We start from the raw sequence: 22,310 nt of genomic DNA, 5'->3' as shown, positions 1-22,310 counted from the left end.
GCCTCTTTCTAACACCAAGGTCAGAGAACCTCTAAAGAGATTCTGTCACCCTATTTCTGTCACTGATTCCACATTTCAGCTTGCAAGTGGGGGGGGGGGGGCATCTGTTTCTAAAAGGGCCAGTACTTCCAGAAGGGCTGTACTCTTTGTTGTCATCAGGTGGCAATAATGAGTCATAATTTATAATCCCAGATGGTTTGGGTTACTAGGGAGAGCAGACATTCAGAATCTTAAATCATGACTTTGTAACTCCTCTCACTGCTGATTAAAACAAGCTAAGCGGAGAGATTCACGAACAAATGAAAACTCAGAAAAGAAAAAATCTTTCTTGCAAATACAAAACAAAAGAATTTCCTTACATTTCTTGTGCTATTCTTAACTTAATGGATCTATAATGGAGTCTCAGATTCTTTCTCTTTCATTAAATGAGTCTATTTTTACTTGGGGATTGCTTTTTCTTGAGCGGCTTTCTACAGCATTGCTCCTTTCCTGTAATAAGAACGGCTTCCTCCAGCTGGGATGCAAATGTTTGTCAGATTTTTTTTTAATTAATTAAGTAATTTAAAAAAATTATTTATTTATTTGACAGACAGAGATCACAAATAGGCAGAGAGGCAGGCAGAGAGAGAGGAAGGGAAGCAGGCTCCCCCCTGAGCAGAGAGCCCAATGCGGGGCTTGATCCCAGGACCCTGGGGCCAGGACCCTGGGATCCTGATCTGAGCCGAAGGCAGAGTCTTTAACTCACTAAGCCACCCAGGCGCCCCTGTCAGATTTTGAACTAGTATTACCTTTCTCTACCCTCCCAAGTGCAATTTTCTCTTTGTCTAGCTGGAAGTTCTGTAGTCCTAATCAGCTCCATAATCAACTCTTAATAATGATTAAAAAAAAAATCATCAGGAGCACTAAAAGCATTCCCTTACTTCCAGAGGCAGTGTCTGTCCTCAACCACAGACAGTGATTCCCTTTTGGGGGTGGGAGGGGGAGAGAGGGAGAGAGGGAGAGGAGGAGGAAAGGGAGGAGGGAGAGGGAGAAAAAGAGAGAGAGGAGCGGGGGAGGGGGGAAGGGGAGAGAGAGGGAGAGCGAGGGAAAGAGAGCCGCTCCCTGTCATTCTTTACCATTATTCTCAATTTTAGTTCTTATTCGTTTTTTTTTTAAACAGCTTTATTGAGGTGTAATTCACATACCATATAATTCACCCACTTCAAGCGTACAATTCAATGGCTTTTATCATCTTTATAGATAATGTGCAACCGTCACCACAGCTGAATTTGGAACACCATCATCACCTCAAAAAAGCCAGCCTGTACCTTTTGGCTACCACGCCCATTCTCCCTACCATGCCCGTGCTCCCTACCCAGCCCTGGGCAACTACGAATCTACGTTCTGTTTCTGTGGATTTCTCTGTTCTGGACTCTTACATGAATGGAATCAGAGCGCATACGATCTTTTGTGACTGTCTTTTTTCACTGAGCATACTGTTGTCAGGATTCACTCATGTGCTTCAATCTTTTATAGCCAAATAATAATCCATTGTGTGGAGAGACCGCATTTGCGTATCCATTCATCCAGCGATGGACATATGGGTTGTTTCCACCTAGCAGTTAGTAGACATAATAATGCTATTTATGGACACGTTTCTGTGGGGACATATGTTTTCCTTCCTTTTGGGTATATACCCAGGAGTGAGTCTTATGAGGTTTTAATATCCTTTCTTATCTTAGTCCTCTCCCTCTTAATGGTTACCCCACTCATCCCTCTCATTACTGAGCTCACCCTCCTCACCACGTACAAGCAGGAACTAGATCTTCATCTCTGAAGTTCTAGTAATGGTTAGCTCTCAAGTATGTTCAGGAGGTATGACCCCTTGCCAATGGATGGCCCCTTGAGGTACGAATGGATAGCGCCTTGCCATAACCGCCTCGAGCAACTGACTTCTTTAGGAAATGCTTCAGATATTGAAATAGTTCAAATTACATGCTTTTGTGCTTATATGTGGCTTTATTCATTAAGGAAATTAGTGGTAAGAAGCTCCCAATGGTACATGGTTCCAAAGATGTGTAAGAACCTAAGAAGAGGCTGTTTTAAAAGGTCCACCGAGGTCCTAAGGTGAAACAGAAGCTTAAAGTACAATGAACACAGGAGATTATCAAGTCACATATTTGGGATGAGACTATCCCTAACAGCTTAGAAAAACCATTTGGGGCCTAAGGGTCCTCTCATGTCTGCTCACTAGATATGGAGAGGTAGACGAGAACGTTTGAGAACATTCTTTCAAGGCAGACAGCAGGTCAGACCAGATTCCTCTCAGGATCAAAGTAAGAATCTGAAGGTTTTTGTAAGTGACCGCAACACTAAACCTGTTCAAATTGGTCTGACAGCCGGATTCTCCCTGTCTACCCAGCACTTTAAGGTTGTTTCTCTAAGTTACTAGCATGAACTCGGGCTCAGGAAAAGAACTCATATATACCCTGTGGGAAAATGTTCATTGGAAGCAGAAGATTATTACCCAAATTAGCACTTAACAAGCCAGTAACGAGACTCAACCTCCCATCCTGGGCAGCTGTACCGTGTCTGCCAGTACGGGAGTCCAGCCACCCTCCACACCGACGCAGACTTACGACATCCTGGTTCTTCTGCTAAGGATATGACTTCCAGCTCCTTAGCAGCAGGAGAAGTCTCCCCCTTCAGTCTCTCCCTCTCACATAATCACAGTCCTTATATTTTGTTTTGACTTGGAGTTTAGTAGAATTCAGATGGTAATTGTGTTATCATTTCTACTTTAATTTGCTTAAGAAAAAAGATTCAAATTGATGTGGGCAGAGCAGATATTTATAGCTAAGAGAGAACATGGTAATATCAATATCAAAAGCTAATAAAACGAATAATCTTTCTGTATTTACTTAATAACAAGGATATGAGTATGTGCGGATAGTGAACAGAAGTCATAATTATTATCACATGGTAATTTCTGTTTATAAAGAAGTGTCTGGCAGCAATATTATTCTAGTCTTAGAGAAGGAAAACATTATGGGGAGTGGGGTTAACAAGATATCCCTCGAGTTGTAAAAGAAACTAGGGAGAGGGGTTCAAACCACACAAAGATGGTGATGCTTCTTTTCTGGAGATTTTCTTTTCTGCCACTGCTCGAGGACAACGTGGCTTCCAAAGGGAATGTCACCACTGGGAAAGTTGACATCAGCCTCCAGGAAGCCCTGAGTCTTGGGGGCTGGGTGGGGAAGGGGAAGTCCTGACCAAGGAGTCAGGAAATCTGAGTTCTAGTCCTACCAGGATCCCTCACTGGCCAGTTTCTCCATCTCCCTGAGCCAGTCTCCTGTCTGTTAAAGGAAGGTGACAGATGACACCACCTCCAACCCCTTGTGAATGAAGACTTTCTAGGTTTCTGTGAAGACAAGGTGATGTAAGACTCTGACAGTCAACTGGGACTTCTCTTGACCAGATTCTACAGCCATTTCTCCCTTCTACTGCTTTCTCCATTCCCCAATCTCAAGGAAACTATACTTAGTTCAGTCAGGTCAGTTTTTGTTCCTTCTCCCCTCGTAGATCCCGAATCTGCGGCTCAATAGTTTTCAGCCAGGGCTGGGGACGGAGCTGGGCTTGCTTTCCTTTCCTCCTTAGCACCCCAGAGAAGAGCTAATTAATTTACATAGAAACCTTCAGCCTCACAGGAGGGCTCTAAATACAAAAGTGCAGATTACTATTATTTCTGGGGATTTAGCATTTATTGTTAATCAAAGTGACAGAGGACAAGAGAATATATATTTTCAAAAGGCTTTTCTCTTAACCCTTCGGTAACAGTCACCACGGAACTTTATTTTTGTAGGAGCCCCTTAAATATTTGAGACACCCCACTGTCACATTCAGGGTTACAGAACAGCTCTTCCTGAGATCCAACTCAATTGGTAACTAAATGGTCCAACGGACTGTACGAACCTGATTTTCTTAAAAGTACAGTTTAAGGAGAGCAGCTGCATCCAAAAATTAGACTCTGGAAACTTCTCTATCTTTAATGGCTTTTGGTTCTGCAGAAAATGACCTTTTCTCCGTCTATAATATCATCCTCCTCTTAAATATCCCCTCTCAAAGTACAGCTCAAAACTGCATTTTTCTCTCTATTTCAGTCCACTCCTAGCAGCACTTCTGTCTAGCTCTTTCCATAAAATAATTTTGAAGTATCTGTCTCCTTTGGCACCTAATAAACTCAGTACTTCACTGCCTATGCCACTCACTTATTAAATTTCATTCATTCAGCACAATGTTATCGGGGGTAGTGATTTCTTGTTTTTGTTTTTCCAGGATCCATCCGACTTCTTCTGGTAACAGCAGCTTTCCTTTTCTCTAGAACATGTCCTAGGAAGTCCTGGTCTGAAGGATCAGCCCCTCGCAACAGGTGTGGGCACGTGGTGCAGACCCTCCCATCAGAACGCCCCTTCTCCCGGCCACAGCAATTGGTCCATAGGAAGACAGGGCCAACAGAGTCCCTCCATGACATTTGTCGTGCGGATTTTGGAAGAGAAAGGTTTTCTTTCCCTAACATTCTCTGCTAAAAGTATGATACTACTTTGCAGCTCTTATTTTGGGGAGGACAAAGGCTATACAATAATAAAGCCAAGCAGATGCAAACAGCAGCAAGAGTCTGATGGTTTAAAAAAAGACTGAGTCCAGGCTGATGTGGTTTGAATCCTTGGACCAAACTATGTCTAAACCAATCACCCCTTGAATATCTCAGTTTCATGATTCAATAAATTCTCTTTTTTGGCATAAGCTAGTTTGGATTTGGTTTCTGCTCTTCGCAATAGAAATAATCCTGACAAATACACTGGATGCCTACTGCACCTGGCACCGAACACTTATACTCTGCAGCCTGAAGTTTAGACACAGGAGAGCTAAATCCCCAAGGCAGCCCCTATGAACTATGCCTCCCATTATTTCTGCCTTTACATAGTCCCTTCTACACTAAATGTGGGCTAGCCCAGTGACTTGCTTTAACTGACAGAATGTGGCCGAAGTGATAATCCTGTGTCCAAGACTTAAGGCCTGGCAGCTTCTACTTTCATGCTTTTGGGAGCCCTAAGTCATCGTGTAGGAAATATGACTGCCGTGATGAAGAAATCACTTGGAGGAGTTATGTGGAAGGTAGAATCTCGGAGACTCAATGAGGAGAGAAAGAGAAGGAGCTAGTTACACCAACACCCCAGCGGAGCCCAGGCTTCCAGCGACCCCCACCAGTCACACATAGACAAAGGAGCGTGGATGCTCCAGGTCCAGCTGCCATCAGCTTACAGCCATGGGAGACATCCAAAGGCAATCCAGCAGAAGAACTGTAGAGCTGAGCCCCCGTCCATATGCTCAGTCAACAGAACTAATGTCATGGTTGCTGTACTTGGTACTCAGTTTGGGGATGATTCATTATATGGTAATAGATAATGGAAACAAATGTATAAAACTGATAATTAGGTCTTCTCAACTATGGGAAACAAGCTCAGGGCATATAAACCAGCCAGTTTTGCTTTCTCTTTAAAAAATTAAATTTTTTTTTTAAAGGTTTAATTGACACAGAGAGAGACAGCCAGAGAGGGAACACAAGCAGGGGGAGTGGGAGAGGGAGAAGCAGACTCCTCAATGAGCAGGAAGCCTGATGTGGGGCTGGATCCAGGACCCTGGGATCACGACCCGAGCAGAAGGCAGACGCTTAATGACTGAGTCACCCAGGCACCCCCCCAAAATTAAAATTTCTTGATGGATATTTAAGTATACTATAGAATTAGCCAAGATAAAGAGATGCTGTGTAACTTTATATAAAAACTTTAAGAGCGATGAGTCATCAAAGTTGACATTAGAACTTCAATAGTAATGATTAATAATGTAAAACTGAGCTTTGCTGAAGACTGAAAGAACTAAAAGTGAAAATTTACTCGATTCACTAGATTTTACCATGTATATGTATGTAACAATCAAGGCTGTAAGTTGCAGAGAAGCAATTATTGAAAAGCTACTGGGTAAAATTCTCAGGTGAGTCAGGAAGAGAGGAGAATCCGATTTGGAAAGTGAGCAGGAACAAAGTGAGGCAGCGGTTGAGACCATGGCCAGAAGCACTCCAGAATCACCCCGCAAAGACAGTTTCCTGAAGATACCATGGCTGCTGCCGCTTAAACACAGAACACTGTGTTTTGCTCATGTGCCGGCAGAACTGGATGTTGACTCTTCCATGGTCACTGCTATCGGCCACTACCCCAGGTAACTGGAAGTTCCACTACTGCTGGTAACACCTCATATGATTCTCCATTACCCCTGACCTTGGAGTCCCTAGTTCCCTGATTAGTGTGGAGTAGGCGCATCTGATTATCTATTATAGGCTGGGTCCCCATACAAGAAGCAAGCCTTGGCTTTGTGTTTTGATGATGGAGGATGGGCTCTGTCTCCCTCCAAGGCCATGCTGTGGAGAATTCTCTCAACACAGGAGGAGATTTAGAAGCTAACTGATCAAAAAATGACCAATGTCAATCATGGATCACTCCTTTTATTTTTCTTTTAAAATTACTAGGTTTGGGGCACCTGGGTGGCTCAGTTGGTTGGGCATCCAACTCTTGATTTCAGCTCAGGTCGTGGGATCGAGCCCTTTGTTGGGCTCCGCGCCTGCTTGGGATTCTCTCGCTCTTTCTGTTCCTCCCCTCCCATTTGTGCTTGTTTTCTCTCAATAAATCAATAAAATCTTCAAAATGACTGGGTTTTCTATTGATGGAACAAAAACAGCTATCTTCTCACTTTCCCCTCTCTTCCAAATATGTAAAATTCATTGAAAAACTGTAATAGTTTTTTACAAGCTATTTAAGACAACTTCATTTCATTAGTCATCGTATTGCCACCACATGTAGGTGTTTGGATACTTGGGGAATTAGGGTTTGTGAGTGGCAGTGACCCCCCTCTCCATGGGCTGTCTGGTCCTGTCTTCCTACCTACCCTGGACACTCTCTAATGCTGCTGTGTGGCAGTCCTCAGAGGTCCTATACCCCCCCTTCCCACCTCTGTTGGGCCTGACAATAAAGGTAATTATTCCTAGAAAGACAGTAGGTGCTGCGCCAAAATCCTTTCTCATAATCCTTTTGGCTTCCTTTTGTGTATCGCTGCAACCTATAAAACATTTCCTTTCAATTTCTTGCAGGGAAGATAAAAAATTGTTACCCCTCCTTGAAGCCTTTTCAACGAAGAACACCCCAGCAACATCATTTAATAGAGTCTATAAAATCACTGAGGCTGTGGTATATCTTCTTGAAATACTAACGCGTTTCATTGTCATGAGCTGTATAGAACAACAGCTGAAATGCAGATAGAGCTGGCTTTGAATCATGGTTCTGTCAGTTGCTAGTTGTGTAGACCTTGGGTTACTTAATCTTGCAGACTCCATTTTCCCATTTGTAAAATGAAAATGCTAATACCTAGACACACTAGGTTATTACAAGGATTTCATCTGATAACCTGTGAACATCACATAAGAAGAGGGCCTTACACAAAGTGGGTGCTCAATACGTGGTAGTTATTGGTAACTGTGTGTTAACAATAATAGAATAAAAGATATTTTGAGCAGTTTGTTGTTACTATCTCGCCTTACTTGTATGTGGAAAACTGAAATGCAATGATAGAATTATAGTGCTTTAAAAACTCCACGACACAGCATGGGAAGAAAAGAAGGGGTTACAGGTGTAATAAGAGATTCTGGCTTAAACTGAGATATCATATTGCCAACAGTTTTCAACAGACAGGATACAGTAAAAAATAGACATAATGCTAAAACTATACTGAACACAGTGGTATTCTTTGATACTGGTTGGGATTTTCCAGTCTTGGGGCAAACATCATGAACACCAATGATCGTTGTAAGAAAAAACTCAGAAGTCCCAGTAAGTATGATTTTCCATACAGAAGAATTCTCCAGTAGACAACCAATTAATCAGTAAGATAAATAATGAGACAGCCAATTCTCACTGCTCTTCTCTTTGATTCTAAATATAAATGACAGTTTGAAGAGAGAGATTAATATTGGAAAGGGAAAAACTTATTTTTCTACGTAAGGGAGAGCTTGATCCAGGAGATTAAGCAAACCTTTGAAGGTAGGATTTATGATGGCTCCCCGGTCAGGAATGGACAAGATAGATTTGACGGAACAGAAAAACGTAATGCTATAGTAGTTAAAAAGAGATATGAATATGTGCAATTCACATTTTTAGGGGTGACTCATCTCTAGTGCTAACTAACAGTAAGGACCTACCTATGATAATGTCATGCTGGCCAGGATATCGTCCTCACTACTGTATCTGCTTGGATAAGGACCTCTTCTAAGATAGTTGTCAAAAGGAAATTTCTCTCCTATTCTACAGGCGAGCTAACAAAAGGGGTCAGTGTCACCCAAGCAGATCTGCACAGGCCCTACTGAAGAAAGGGACCCCAGGAAAAAAGCTGCAGCTTTCAATGGAAACTTTCCCTTTTCTTTCTTTCTTTCTTTCTTTCTTTTTTAATTTAAAAAAGGGAAAAAAGCTATTAGAGGCTCTTTGGCTTCAGGGCCCATAATTTAAACATATGCTTTTGGTGGGAAGGAAGCTCAGAATGCCCCAGAGCACATTCTTTCCCTCCGCACCACAAACAGTAAATATTTAAGGCTCATTAGAGAAACTGGCAAATAGCTAATAGCCAACAGCCACAAAACTTAACTAAGGCAATCAGCTCCCTGGCAGACATATGCTTCCCTTGTTCAAATGTTAGTTATGTGTCATTATCATTTCAATACTTTCATCCCTGGAGAACTAGGAAACCAAGAAAAGAAAAAGGGGAAATTTCTGAAAACTGAAAAGTAAAAATGCTCCTATGCTATATAATTAAAGTTAACAAAAGACACAGACCCACTGCCATGTACGCAGAGCGGAGCGAAGCTGAAACTTCAGATGACTGATTTATCACAGCAAGTAATTACTTTATGTTTTTCACAAACATTTGAAACCTATTATTACTTTCACAGCCGCACACATCAACAGAAGACTGTCACCTAAGGGAGAAATGGGGGAACTGGGCTGTAATTAATTTCCGCTTGAACGTAGCCATGAAGCCTTTAATGTTGTCAATAACATGGTCCGGCCCCTAAAAAGCCCCAGCTGCTCCCACCTTCTTGTGTCCCCAGTACCCCCAAAATGCTTCACCAGAGTCTTTGTGAAAGAGATTGCCACGAGGAGAAGATGATGGGGTGCTATTGCCTGCGGGAGGGCGGAGGCCGGGGATCCACCATTCCCCAGACCTGCGGGGGGAGAGACAGAGAGAGAGAGAGGCCAGTTAAGAGCCGGCCTCTCCTCCTCTGCCCACCATTCGTTCTCTCTCATGAGATTCCACTTGCAATTGAGCAAAATTGGAGGTGGGGCATTCTTGGGAGGAATTTAAGCATATAGATACCCCGTAATGAAAATCATTCCAGCAGCAAGTGAAGGCTAGATCTTTAAAGGTTAGAACACAAAGATTAAGAGTGCCTCCAGGAAAAAGCGAAATGGCTGATCTGAATAAAACCTTTCCATCAACTGGAAAACCACAGCACGGCAAAGAAGATGAAGAGCGACAGCAGATGTGACATTTATGTTTTTGAGCACCTACATGTTTATTTTTTGAATTACCGTTCTGAGCCTTATAGGACCTTTATAGGTCATGCAAAAGCAGTGGCCAGCTTCTGTTGGTCTTACTCTCCAGGAGGTGTGGTGAGCAAATGCCACAACTGGGAGCTTGACCGGAAGAAACTGGCCTCCCCTCCTTCTGTCTTCATTCCTTCATATATACACATGCCTTCATTTTTCTGTCCCTCTAGTCATCAAATATTAAAAGTGCCTGTTACATACTGTGTACATGAGAAATCTTTACAGTACTTTTATGGAATTAGACTGAAGTGTTGTTGTTTTTTTTTTCTTTTTAAACAGAAAGCAGAGATTTATTTTATTTTTTTTTAAGATTTTTAAATTTATTTGAGAAAGAGAGAACATGAGAAGGTGAGGGTCAGAGGGAGAAGCAGACTCCCTGCCAAGCAGGGAGCCCGATGTAGGGCTCGATCCTGGGACTCCAGGATCATGAACTGAGCCGAAGGCAGTTGCTTAACCAAGTGAGCCACCCAGAAGCCCAATTAGAATGAAGTTAATTTGCTTCCTCTCAAAAGCCTTTCCTGGGGGCGCCTGGGTGGCTCAGTGGGTTAAGCTGCTGCCTTCGGCTCAGGTCATGATCTCGGGGTCCTGGGATCGTGTCCCACATCCGGCTCTCTGATCAGCAGGGAGCCTGCTTCCTCCTCTCTCTCTCTGCCTGCCTCTCTGCCTACTTGTGATCTCTCTGTCAACAAATAAATAAAATCTTTAAAAAAAAAAAAAAAAGACTTTCCTGGGATAGCGTCTTCTGAGAGCTGGTGGCTGAGGCGGGGCTCTGGACCTCTGTGCCCCATCTCTGACTCTACCTTGTGCCACTCTGGGCAAGTTGGGTCTACAGCAGATCTTCTACTCAGAGCCTTATTTTTAGATGAGGAAACTTCAGCTAAGAGAGTGGAAGTGACTTGCCCAAGTTTATACCACAACTGTGGGTTGAATCGGTTTATTGGCCTTCTACTACCTCAGCGAAGTATTAGTTGGTTCACCCCCAAACTTCCAAGACCACAGTTGACTCTGCCTTAAAGCAGTTGTCATGGATCATCGTCATGGTGCCTGTCCTGAGCGGTGATGCTAATGGAGCCATTAAGTAAAACTCACCAGAAAAGGGCTTTCAGGCGAGTTCTACTTTGACTGCCTGCAGCAGGAGGAAGACGGAATCCGGGTGGGGGAAGCGAGGGAGAACTAAAGAAAAATAAGAGGCTGAGAGAGGAGTGGCCTACTGTGAGTGTCAAAGAACATAGGAAAGGCCAGAATTACTCCAAGAGCATCCAAGAACTACCTGCGTCAGGCTCTCCAGGACACTTGCTAAGTAAACTGCAGATTCCTGCTCTTTACCCTCTTCCCCAACCTGAACTTTCTAGATTTGAATTTTCAGGGCTAGAGTCAAAGAATTCCACTTAAAAGAAGTCCCCTCGATCATCTAGCCTTTGATAACCACTTGGTTTATCTGCTTGGTGTTTTAGGAGTACAGATGGGTGCATTTGGGATTAATGATGGAATTTACCCATGGTATATGCTAGCTCTAATCTGTGGTATGGTTCTGAGAGAGTGTGTTTTTTGTTTTGTTTTTAGATTTATTTGAGAGAGAGAGAGAGAACAGGTGCGTGCGCAGACTGCCTGCTGAGCGCAGAGCCTGACGTCATAGTGGGGTTCTATCTCACGACCCTGAGATTGTGATCTGAGCTGAAGTCAAGAGTCAGACACTTAACAGATGACTGAGTCACCCAGATGCCCCACGAGAGAGTGTTCTTGAATGTCAACTACTACTGCTCCAGCACATTTCCTTGGAAGGGGGACAGACCAACAATGGGCAGTACTGAGTACCAAATGGCTAAGCAAAACCAGCCTTCCCTCACACATTCCAGTGCAGGAGAGGTCTGCCGAGCCCTCTACAGTGAAACTGCTAATTAAAGCTAATTAAAAGTGCCAGAGACTAGAGCTTGATGGAAATCAAGCGGGAAGGACAACCAGAAAAAAAATAAAGGAAAAGAAAATGTTTGAGAGCCAAGAGCCTAATTGAAAAATGAAATCATATTTTAATTACACAAAGCAAACAGAGACCCAATATTTACCAAATGAGAACCCTGATTTCTCATGGCTAAGAACACAGAGAGGCTTTGGTGTTGGACTGATCAAAGTTTGAATCCTAAAACTATTATTATGTAAACTGAGAATTTGCTTAGCCTCTTTAAGCTTTAGTTTTTTTTTCATCTAGAAAATGAGGTCATAATAGTTACATATAGAGTTTCATATAGAGTTTCAGTGAACCAATATAGGCAAAGCACTTCTTACAGTTCATCTCATGTACTGAGTTCAATTACATAATAGTAATAATACTTGCTCTGTGTAGAAGAACAAAACTCGACCATTCTCTTACAGCATACACAAAGATAAACTCGAAATGGATAAAAGACCTCAACGTGAGAGAGGAATCCATCAGAATCCTAGAGAGGAACATAGAGAATAACTTCTTCAACATCGACCACAGCAACTTCTTTCAAGACATGTCTCCAGGGGTGCCTGGGTGGCTCAGTGGGTTAAGCCTCTGCCTTCAGCTCAGGTCATGATCTCAGGGTCCTGGGATCGAGCCCCATATCGGGCTCTCTGCTTGGCGGGGGGCCTGCTTCTCCCTTCTCTCTGCCTGCCTCTCTGCCTACTTGTGATCTCTCTCTCTGTCAAATAAATAAAAATTAAAAAAAAAAATGACATGTCTCCAAAGACAAAGGAAACAAAAGCAAAAACGAACTTTTCGGATTTCATGAAGATCAAAAGCTTCTGCACAGCAAAGGAAACAGTCAACAAAACAAACAGAAAACCCACTGAATGGAAGAAGTTACAAATGACAGTACAGACAAAGGGCTGATGTCCAAGATCTATAAAGAACTCCTCAAACTCAACACACACAAAGCAGATAATCACATCAAAAAAATGGGCAGAAGACTTGAACAGACACGTCTCCAAAGACGACATACAAATGCCTAACAGACACATGAAAAAATGTTCCATCATCATTAGCCATCAGGGAGATTCAAATCAAAATGACACCGAGATACCACCTTATACAAGTTACAATGACAAAATCAACAAGACAGTAAACAACAAATGTTGGGGAAGACGTGGAGAAAGGAGAACCCTTTTACACTGTTGGTGGGAATGCAAGTTAGTGCAGCCACTTTGGAAAAGAGTATGGAGATTCCTTAAGAAATTAAAAAATGGAGCAGCCCTATGACTCTGCAATTGCACTACTGGGTATTTACCCCAAAGATACAGATATGGTGAAAAGAAGGGCCATCTTTACCCCAATGTTCATAGCAGCAATGGCCACGGTTGCCAAACTCTGGAAAGAACTAAGATAGATGCCCTTCAATAGATGAATGGATAAGGAAGATGTGGTCCATATATACAATGGAGTATTATGCCTCCATCAGAAAGGATGAATACCCAACTTTTGTATCAACATGGACAGGACTGGAGGAGATTATGCCGAGTGAAATAAGTCAAGCAGAGAAAGTCAGTTACTGTATGGTTTCACTTACTTGTGGAGCATAAGGAATAACATGGAGGACATTGGGTGAAGGAGAGAAGAAGGGAGTTGGGGGAAATTGGGCGGGGGGATGAACCACGAAAGACTCTGGACTCTGAGAAAGAAACCGGGGGTTTTGGAGGGGAGGGAGGTGGGGGGCTGGGCAAGCCTGGTGGTGGGTATTATGGAGGTCACGTATTGCATGGAGCACTGGGTGTGGTACATAAACAATGAGTTTTGGAACACTGAAAAAAAATAAAATAAGAACAGTAATACTTGCTCTTATATCATCACTGCAAGAAAGTAATTTAGGCCTGTAGGGAGTTTATACTGAAGCCAATTGTCTTCTAGAAGCTGTCCTTGTTTCAGTGAAATGAAAGTGTGGAGTCCTAAGTCTAGGCACATGTTTACTTCTTGGTAACGTACTTATATTTAGCTAAGGATGCTCTCTGAAACATACATGGAAATTCGTATTTATCAAACACTCTGAAACACAAATCACATTCATAAACATTTTAGATTGCTGTTACAGAGCAGCAGAGGGGAAACAGACCCACTGAGAAACCAAAAACAAAACACAATTATGGTAACTAGTCAGAAGAACTGTCGAACGAGAAAGGCGCTGGGAGGAAGTCAGGCCTTGATACGGTTTGTATGAGCTTTAGCTGTTTCCGTGGCTATCCCAAAGGCGCCTGTTTCCTACGTTTAAGCACCAAAATTAAACAGTGTATCTTCATTTAGAAAACAAGAAAGGTCATCTTCCAGCCTCAAGTTTTTCGGTAAGAATTCTAATAAAGTCAGTAAATGATCATTCTTGGGCTTGAGTCAAGAGCAAGCTTCATATCTTTTTAGTCCATATCTTTTTAGCACGATCATTTCCTGGCAGAAAAATGGCCTCGCTGGGTGAATTAATTTAATTTCCTAACTGTGACAACTACAAAGGTAGTGCAGGGTATATAAATAGCACAATTTGATGAGAGATTTTGGGCAAGTCACTTCTGATTTCCAGTCCTTGGGATCTTTATTGGAAATAATACCGCCTGTCATCTATGCTAATCTCTGAATCATTCCAATTCCAGGACATGTGCTACAAAGGGAAGACTACAGCTATTTGCCAGTAATCTTGAGGAACCCTGAATTATACATCGCCATTATATATGTACAAGGTATGGTGACATTAATTGAGCATAATCAAAAGAATTCTTTCTTAATCAGAGCCTCATACATAAGATATAACCAATCAAACATCAATACGGACAGGTATTACTTTTGAGAGCTTGATACTCATTTTGGGGGGTACTCTATGGGAGATGAAGAGCCTCCCTTAGACAATTAGCGATCAGTTAATTGCTAGAAGGCATGGAACCTACTATGAGTGCCATAAACACAGGAAAAGTAGGTGAGTAGAAAGAGGGATGATCAGAAACAGTGTAGGAAGGTCAAATGAAGGTTTAATTAGGGAGATGTAATATTATTTGTATCTGCTTATACAAATTTTAAAGAAAATTTTCTCAGAAATTAAGCCACATAAATTTTGTTTTATTATTAAATTTTATTAATGAGTATATTTACTCCTACCAGGCAGCAAAAACTATTTAATGCATCATATTTTCAAATTTACTCTGGGCCCCAAGAAAGTCAGGGCTAGTGTTGTATCACCATTAAATTCAAGAGATATAATAGAATTTTTAGGGGGCACATCATTAAAAGAATTTGGGTAGCAGACAAATCTCTCCTATAAAATTTATCACAAATCCACATGATTAATAATCTTGAGTTGAAAATCTGGAGTTTTACAGGTAAGGGTTTGCAAAGGGATAGGTTATTCCAGGATTGGAGAAGCAGCTAAAACCAATGGCAGAATAAAGGTGGGGAAAAAAATTAGCAGAAAAAATATATGAAAAATACATACATATGTAATTTTTCAGAAACAGAATTGGTTTTCCGGCAATCAAATGACATTTTATTTAATTGGGGGGGGCATTTCATGTTTTCAGCTGAATTATCTCCAAAGCCTACTTCAGAGCCAGTACCCACTCTTGATTCCCGGGAGTGATGGGGATTTACGGGACCACAGATATTCATCTGTCTGGATGTCTGTGGGCGTTTCCAGTAGATGGCAGCATGTCACTGCTAATTCCTGTCAGGCTACACCCTGGTCAGTTCAAAGAGGAAAACCCGTACCTCTGCTGCAGAAAACCAAAGGGCTGTTCTTGGTGCAAGAGGTTTTTTGTGAAGGAAGTCGGCCTAAACAGCCGCCTTGGAAGGAAATTCAAGATTTTCAGCCATGCCAGAGATCATTCTTGGCCTTAGATACAGCACAAGGTCAAGGATAAAGCAGGGGTCTGAGGTGATATCTATTCAGTTTCTAGGCTGAATCTGTCACCTGGAGGAAGTGCCTCAACAGTTTCCCTCATAGGGGAGTCCGAGAGGCTAAAATGGGACGATGCTTTAATTTACGGGGAAGAAAGGTGCTACATGAATTCATGGGCAGGGGGGAAGGACCAGTTCTTTGCAGCAGTCCTGTCCTTTTCTGCTTTTGTAACTTCCCTACCCTCTTCTCATGCCCTTTATATCCTGGCGGGCACGGTCCTCTGTCCGCAGTGCTGATTTCCCCTAAATGTTTTGAACCTCAGGCCTAGGCTGATGATTCCCCAGGTCTGTTGGTTCAGGACAGCTCCTCCCACCCTCAGCTTCTAGCTCACATGTCCAGTTGTGTGTTAGACATCTCCACTTGGAAATCTCACAGGCAGCCTGCACTGATTACATCCACTGATGACCTCCATCAGACCTCCCTCTCCCCATTCCTGGAGGTTTACCTTTAAAAACAAACAAACAAACAAACAAACAAAAAAAACCTAATTGGCTTTATTCAGTGATTTCTGAATCAGGCAGCATCCTACCTAGCAAATGGAAGGGTGGTCCTAGGACCCACCCATACCAGAAAGTACCCTGATTCCTTTTTCTTTATTCTCATGGTTCCATCACTCTCTAAATCCTGCTGATTTTAGCTCCTATGTAACTCGCAACTCCATGTCCTCCATCTCCCCCAGTTTGGACCTGGTTCAGGCCTGCACCCTCTTGACAATCACCTTCCACTTGGCCTGCAAGGCCTGTGGCTTATCATCCTCCTGTCCACTTCTCCCCTAGCTGCTCAAGTAATCTACTTAGAATACAGACCGACCATCTCGCTCTTACGCTGAATCCATTTTCCCTACAGGATCAAGTCTGAACACCTTATCATCCACCCCTCCCCCCAGAATCTTCTACCACTCTCTTCCTCAGGCATATGCCCCAGTCACCCTGAACTGCCCTCTCTCTTCCAAATGGCCCCCTCCTCATCCTGGATAATTCTGCTTCAGGTTAACATGAAGCATCACCTCCTCCAAAAATTCTGCCTTCATCTCCTACCTCCCTAATGGATTGGGGAAACTCAAAAAGTTAGGTATTGCCAACACAAAATCCCCCCAGAGATGTAAGTATAAAACATGGGCTACTTATTTCCTGTGACAGGAAGCTTTCAAGCTTTAAAGTTAAACCTCTTTTTAACAGCCTTATTGAGATATAATTCACACACCATACAATTCACTCATTCAAAGGGTACATTTTCTATGTCTTTTTGTATATTCACAGGATTGTACATCCATCAGCACAATCTACTTTAGAACATTTTCATTATCCCCAAAGGGAACCCATGTTCCCATTTTCTCCCGACCCTCCAGCTTTAAGTAACCACTACTCTATTTTCTGTCTCTATAACTTTGCCTACTTTGGACATTTCCTATGAATGGAGTCATATACTATATGGTCTTTCATGACCAGCTTCTTTCGTTTAATGTAATGTTTTCAAGGTTCATGCACGTTTGTCATTATGGATCAGTACTTTTCTTTTTATAGCTGAAAAATACCTGTTGTGTGGGTTTATCACACTTTATTTCTCTGTCAGCTGATGGATATATCTGGGTTGTTGCCACTTTTTGGCTGTTACGAAAATTTGTATACAGATTTTTATGTAGGTGTAGATTTTCATTTCTCTCAGGTAATACCTAGAAGAGGAATTGCCAGGTCATAGGGCAAGTGTGCAGTAAGTCTAACTTTTTGAAGACCCGATGCACTGCCTTCCAAAGCAGCTCTGCCATTTTATATTCTGGCCAGCAACGTCTGAAGGATCCGGTTTCTCCACATCCTAACACTTGCTGGAGTTGGACTTTTTGATTACAGCAATCCTAGTGGGTGTAATGTGATTATCTCATTATGGTTTTGATTTGCATTTCCCTAATAACATCTTTTCATGTGTGTATTAGCCATCTATACAACTTCTTTGGAGAAATGGCTATACAAATCATTTGCCTATTTTTTGATAGTTTTTTCCCAATAGTTTTAGACTTACAGAAAGATTGAGAAGACAGCACAAAGATTTCCCATGTGAATTGCACCCAGTCTCCCTATTATCAACATCTTAGTATGATATCTTTATCACAACTACTGAATTTTGATATATTATTTATTTTTTTAAATAAGATTTTATTTATTTGACAAAGAGAGATCACAAATAGGCAGAGAGGCAGGCAGAGGGGGGTGGGGGGGAAGCAGGCTCCCTGCTGAGCAGATAGCCCTATGCTGGGCTCCATCCCAGGACGCTGAGATCATGACCTGAGCCGAAGGCAGAGGCTTAACCCACTGAGCCACCCAGGTGCCCCGAATACTGCGACATTATTAACTAAAGTCCATAGTTTATTCATATTTTCTTGGTTTTTACATAATGTCCTTTTTCTTTTCTAGGATCCCTTCCAGAACACTGATTACATGGAGCTGTCATGCCTTCTTAATTATTTATTAATAAAGATTTTATTTATTTACTTGAGAGAGACGGAGAGAGATCATGTGTGCACATGGGTGGGGGGAGGGGCAGAGAGAGAGGAAGGAGGAGACTCTCTGCTGTGTGGGGAGTCTGAAGTGGGGCTCCATCCCAGGACCCTGAGATCATGATGTGAGCTGAAGTCAGATGCTTAACTGACTGAGCCACCCAGGTGCCCTGCCATGCCTTCTTAGTCTTGTTTTGGCTATAAAAGTTTCTCAGACTTGCCTTGTTTTTGATGACCTTGATAGTTTCAAGAAGGACTGGTATTTCTTTCATAGGATCCTCCTTTACTGAAAACTCTGTGATGTTTTCCTCATTTATATGGGGGTTATGGGTTTTGGGGAAGATCACAGAGGTAAAAGTATCATTTTAATCCCCTCAAATTAAGGGTATATCCATCAACATGCTTTGTGTAATTTGGCGTTGACCCCTGATCACCTGGCTGAAGTACTATTTGTCAGATTTCTCCACTATCAGGTTACCTTCCTCTGACTCCTTATGTACTCTTTGGAAGGAAGTCCCTAAGAATGATCTACAGTTAAGAAGTGGAGAGTTAGTTTCCTTATTTAGGGTAGTAGCTATGTCATTCATTTGGAATTCTTCTGTATAGGAGATCTGTGTCTTTTTCCTCACTTATTAATTTATTCAATCATTTTAATTGTATCACTATGGACTCAAATATTTATTCTGTACTTTGTGTCATTATCCAATACTTGATTTTGTTGCTCAAATTGTCCCAGCTTTGGCCATTTGGCTCTCTTTCAGTTGGCCCTTGTGCCTCTGTGACACATTCCTGTCCAAGTGGTGTGCGTGTGCATGTGTGCGTGTGTGTGTGTTTAGTACTTCCTTAACTTCTGGATGTTCCACGCTCATTTTATATATTTTCTGTCCTAGTCCTAGAATCAGCCATTTCTCCCAGAAGCCTTGGATCTTTCCTTGGAGAAGAGAATTAGAAACCAAGATCTGGACACTAGATGTGCTCATTACTGCTGGGGTGCCTTTACCTATTCTTTAATTGGGTTTCTGTCTTTGTATTATGGAGTTGTAAGAGTTTTCTATGAATTCTGGATACAAGTCCCTTATCAGATATGTGATACGAAAATATTTCTCCTATTCTTTCAGTTTTCTCTTTACTTTCTTGATTCAATCTCTTATTGAGTTAAATAAATATGGTGTGTTCTATTTCTCCATATAAACCTATGTCCTGAGGAGGCATTTCAAACAAGATTTCTTTCTCCTTTGGTTTCCAGATTCCAAATAGTTCCTTCTTTACCAGTGGGATTTTTCTATTGGCTACTGTGAAGATGTCCTATGTATGTGTATTACACATAGAAGACATAGGGCCTTACTGGTTAAGTAAACATATACAGAACAGCTCCAAAGCTAAACCAGAGTTGCTGGAAGGGGGTTGAGGGCTGGAGAAGGGAGGCGTGGAGCTTGGAGGAGCACCTTCCTTAAAAATAAAACCATTCGGTGTCCTTCTAAGAGAGATCGCAACTCCTCTTTATCATGGGAAACACATGATGAATAAATATGCTGGGAAGAGCAGGGCTTTCTTAGTAACCATTCAGTGAGAAAAGAGAGGGCGCCTATTTGGTCTTTTATATATTACACCAGAAGCCTCTAATTGCATTCTTGTTTGTCATGAATGCATCAGACCCCACCACAGAACTGAGCAGTGAGAGGTCTATTCCCAAAGCTTGTTTCTGCACTAGGTAAGTTGTGTAGAGAAGATTAAGGAGTGCAAACCAAAGCATTTCAGCCCTCTTGTCAGGTCCACCAGTACCCCAATTCTCTGTCCTGAGCTAACTTAAACTACTAGCACCATTTGACACAGATGAAGACACTCTCCTCTTAAAACACTTGCTTCTGGGAAACAGAACTCTCTCCTATTTTCTTTCCTGCTCCTTCTCAGGTTCTTTTGCTGGTTTGTCCTCAGCACTCCAACATCTCAACAGTGGAGTATCCACCCAAGGCCCAATTCTTGGATGGCTTCCCTTTTTCTATGCTTCTTGTTGTCAATAAGATCTCATTTCTCATTCCATCTCATGGCTTTAAATCCCATCTACCTGCTGATGATTCCCAAACTCCTATTTCTAGCCCAGACCTCTTTCCTGAATACAGATTTGTACGTTTAGCTCTCTTTTCATGATTTCTTTTTTAAAAAAATATTTTAAAAAATATTTTATTTATTTATTTGACAGAGAGAGAGAGAGATCACAAGTAGGCAGAGAGGCAGGCAGAGAGAGAGGGGGAAGCAGGGGGGCTCAATCCCAGGACCTTGAGATCATGACCTGAGCCGAAAGGCAGAGGTTTAACCCATTGAGCCACCCAGGTACCCCCTCTTCCTGATTTCTATTCAGATGTCTAACGTGCATCTCAACCTTAGTATTTCCAAACCCAAACTCTTGATATCTCCTTCCGATCTGCCCCATTTCCACCTCCCCAAACTCAACCTGTCTTTCCCAGTGTCTGGTGTATTTTCATTTCAGCAAATCAAAACTCCTTCGTTTGAAATGCTCAGAACAAAAACCTTGGAGTCACTGGTTTACTTCCAATCTCTCAGAAAATCCTGTCAGATCTGCTTGTAAAATATAGCGTAATCTGACCACTTCTGATCTTCTGCAGTGCCGCCATCTTGGCTTGAATCACTACTCTCTTTCAGCTAGTTTCCTGACAGCTCCTTCTGTTTTTGCTCTTGCCTGCAACCTCCCCTCCCCAAATGTCTACTTACAACATAGTAACCAGGAGTGATTCTTTTACAGTGTAAGTCACATTATGGCAGTCTCTGTTCCAAACCATCTGATAGCCTCCTACCTCACTCAAAGTAAAAACCAGTGTTAACACAACAACCTTCAGGATCTCAGCTTCTTAGATGAAACCTGTGACCCTGTCCCTGACTCTTCCCTCTGCTCATTCACTTCATACAAACTGGCCTTTCTGCTGTTCTTTAAATGCCAAGCGTACTTCTCCCTCTGGCTCTTTCCTCTTGTGTGTCTTTTCCTGGTATGCCCTTCCCCTAGATATCCACATGGCTTGTTCCCTGTCTTCCTTTAGATTTTTCCTCAATTGTTACCACATCACTAAGGGCTTCCGTGACCACTCTACAATTGTGGGTGACCTTCGTTACCCTGGCATACTCTCTTCCCCTTCCCATGACTGATTTTTCACATAGCATATATATAAAATCTTTTTTATACTTTATATTTTACATTTTACTTATTTAAATACTTTATATTTTACTTATTTAGATACTTTATATTTTACTTATTTATTAGTCTGCCTTAACTGCCTGAATTACAATAGTGTAAGTTCCATAAGGGCAGGTCTTAAAGAGAAGACACACTCAATGAACAGCAGCTGAATGAGTGAATGAAAGAATGAGTAGAAGGGTGAGGAAACTTTGTTATGTGTTGGAACTTCTCCCCTTACCACTTCCTGAATCTAAGCTTTCCTTTCCTTATCTTTGTCGGATTTACGTACGAGAGATGCCAGTCTAAAGAAAATCAAAATGAGAAAAAAATCGAGGAGAGATGAAGCCTCGAAGGAAACCAGAGGTGGCAGGAGAGATGAAGGAGAAAGAGAACTGTAAAGGGACAGATGTCAGAGGGAAAATGTGGGGAGAGCAGGAAGGACCAGAAAGAAAACTCCGGACTCATCTGCTTGAATAATGACTTCACTTCAAGTACAAAGATTGTTGGAGCCACTTTGGGGACTTCAGTGCCTAGCCAGACTTCCCCCGCGGTGCAGTGCCTGGTCTCCCAGGTTGTTTCAGAGACTCAGTCTGGAGAAGTGCAAGGCAGCTCAGGGGAAGATGATTTCTCATGAAAGGAACTAAAAAAAGCCCACTCAAGAAGCCCTTCCATTTTCTAGTTAACCTGCAGTCATTTTCCAGGACAGAGTATCATCTTGACTCTAAAAATGTACAATGGGGTTAAAACGGTCAACACCATAGCAAAGATCATTGTCTGGGGGACAGGGTTTCTCTAATTCTGGTGATTATACAGGTTATGCTGATCCTTGGTCACCTGAGATTTATCCTCCTTAGAAATGAGAGTAAAGGTGTGTAGAAAAAGAGATCGACAGCAATGCCGCAAGTAGAAGAATCAACATAAATGGAATCACTCCACATTCTTCTTTATTACAGAAAGGGTGTTGTATTTTCCACTGGCCAGGGAGGCTGTGGACGTGAAAAACTACAAGAGCATTGCAACTTCTTGTTAAGTAAGTTTTCTGACACATGGCAACT

The 22,310-nt window shown here is 42.1% G+C and overlaps 1 protein-coding gene across 1 annotated transcript in view; it reads right to left on the bottom strand.

Moving 5' to 3' along the window:
• EXOC4 (exocyst complex component 4) overlaps positions 1-22,310 on the bottom strand; it is a 730,059-nt gene that overhangs the window by 33,385 nt on the left and 674,364 nt on the right. The gene's annotated exons all lie outside the window — the stretch shown is intronic.

The sequence above is a fragment of the Mustela lutreola genome, chromosome 4 (assembly GCF_030435805.1).
Source record: "Mustela lutreola isolate mMusLut2 chromosome 4, mMusLut2.pri, whole genome shotgun sequence".
NCBI classification, from domain to species: domain Eukaryota; kingdom Metazoa; phylum Chordata; class Mammalia; order Carnivora; family Mustelidae; genus Mustela; species Mustela lutreola.
Note: the sequence above shows the minus strand (reverse complement) of the source record. Positions and strands in the feature narration are given on the sequence as shown.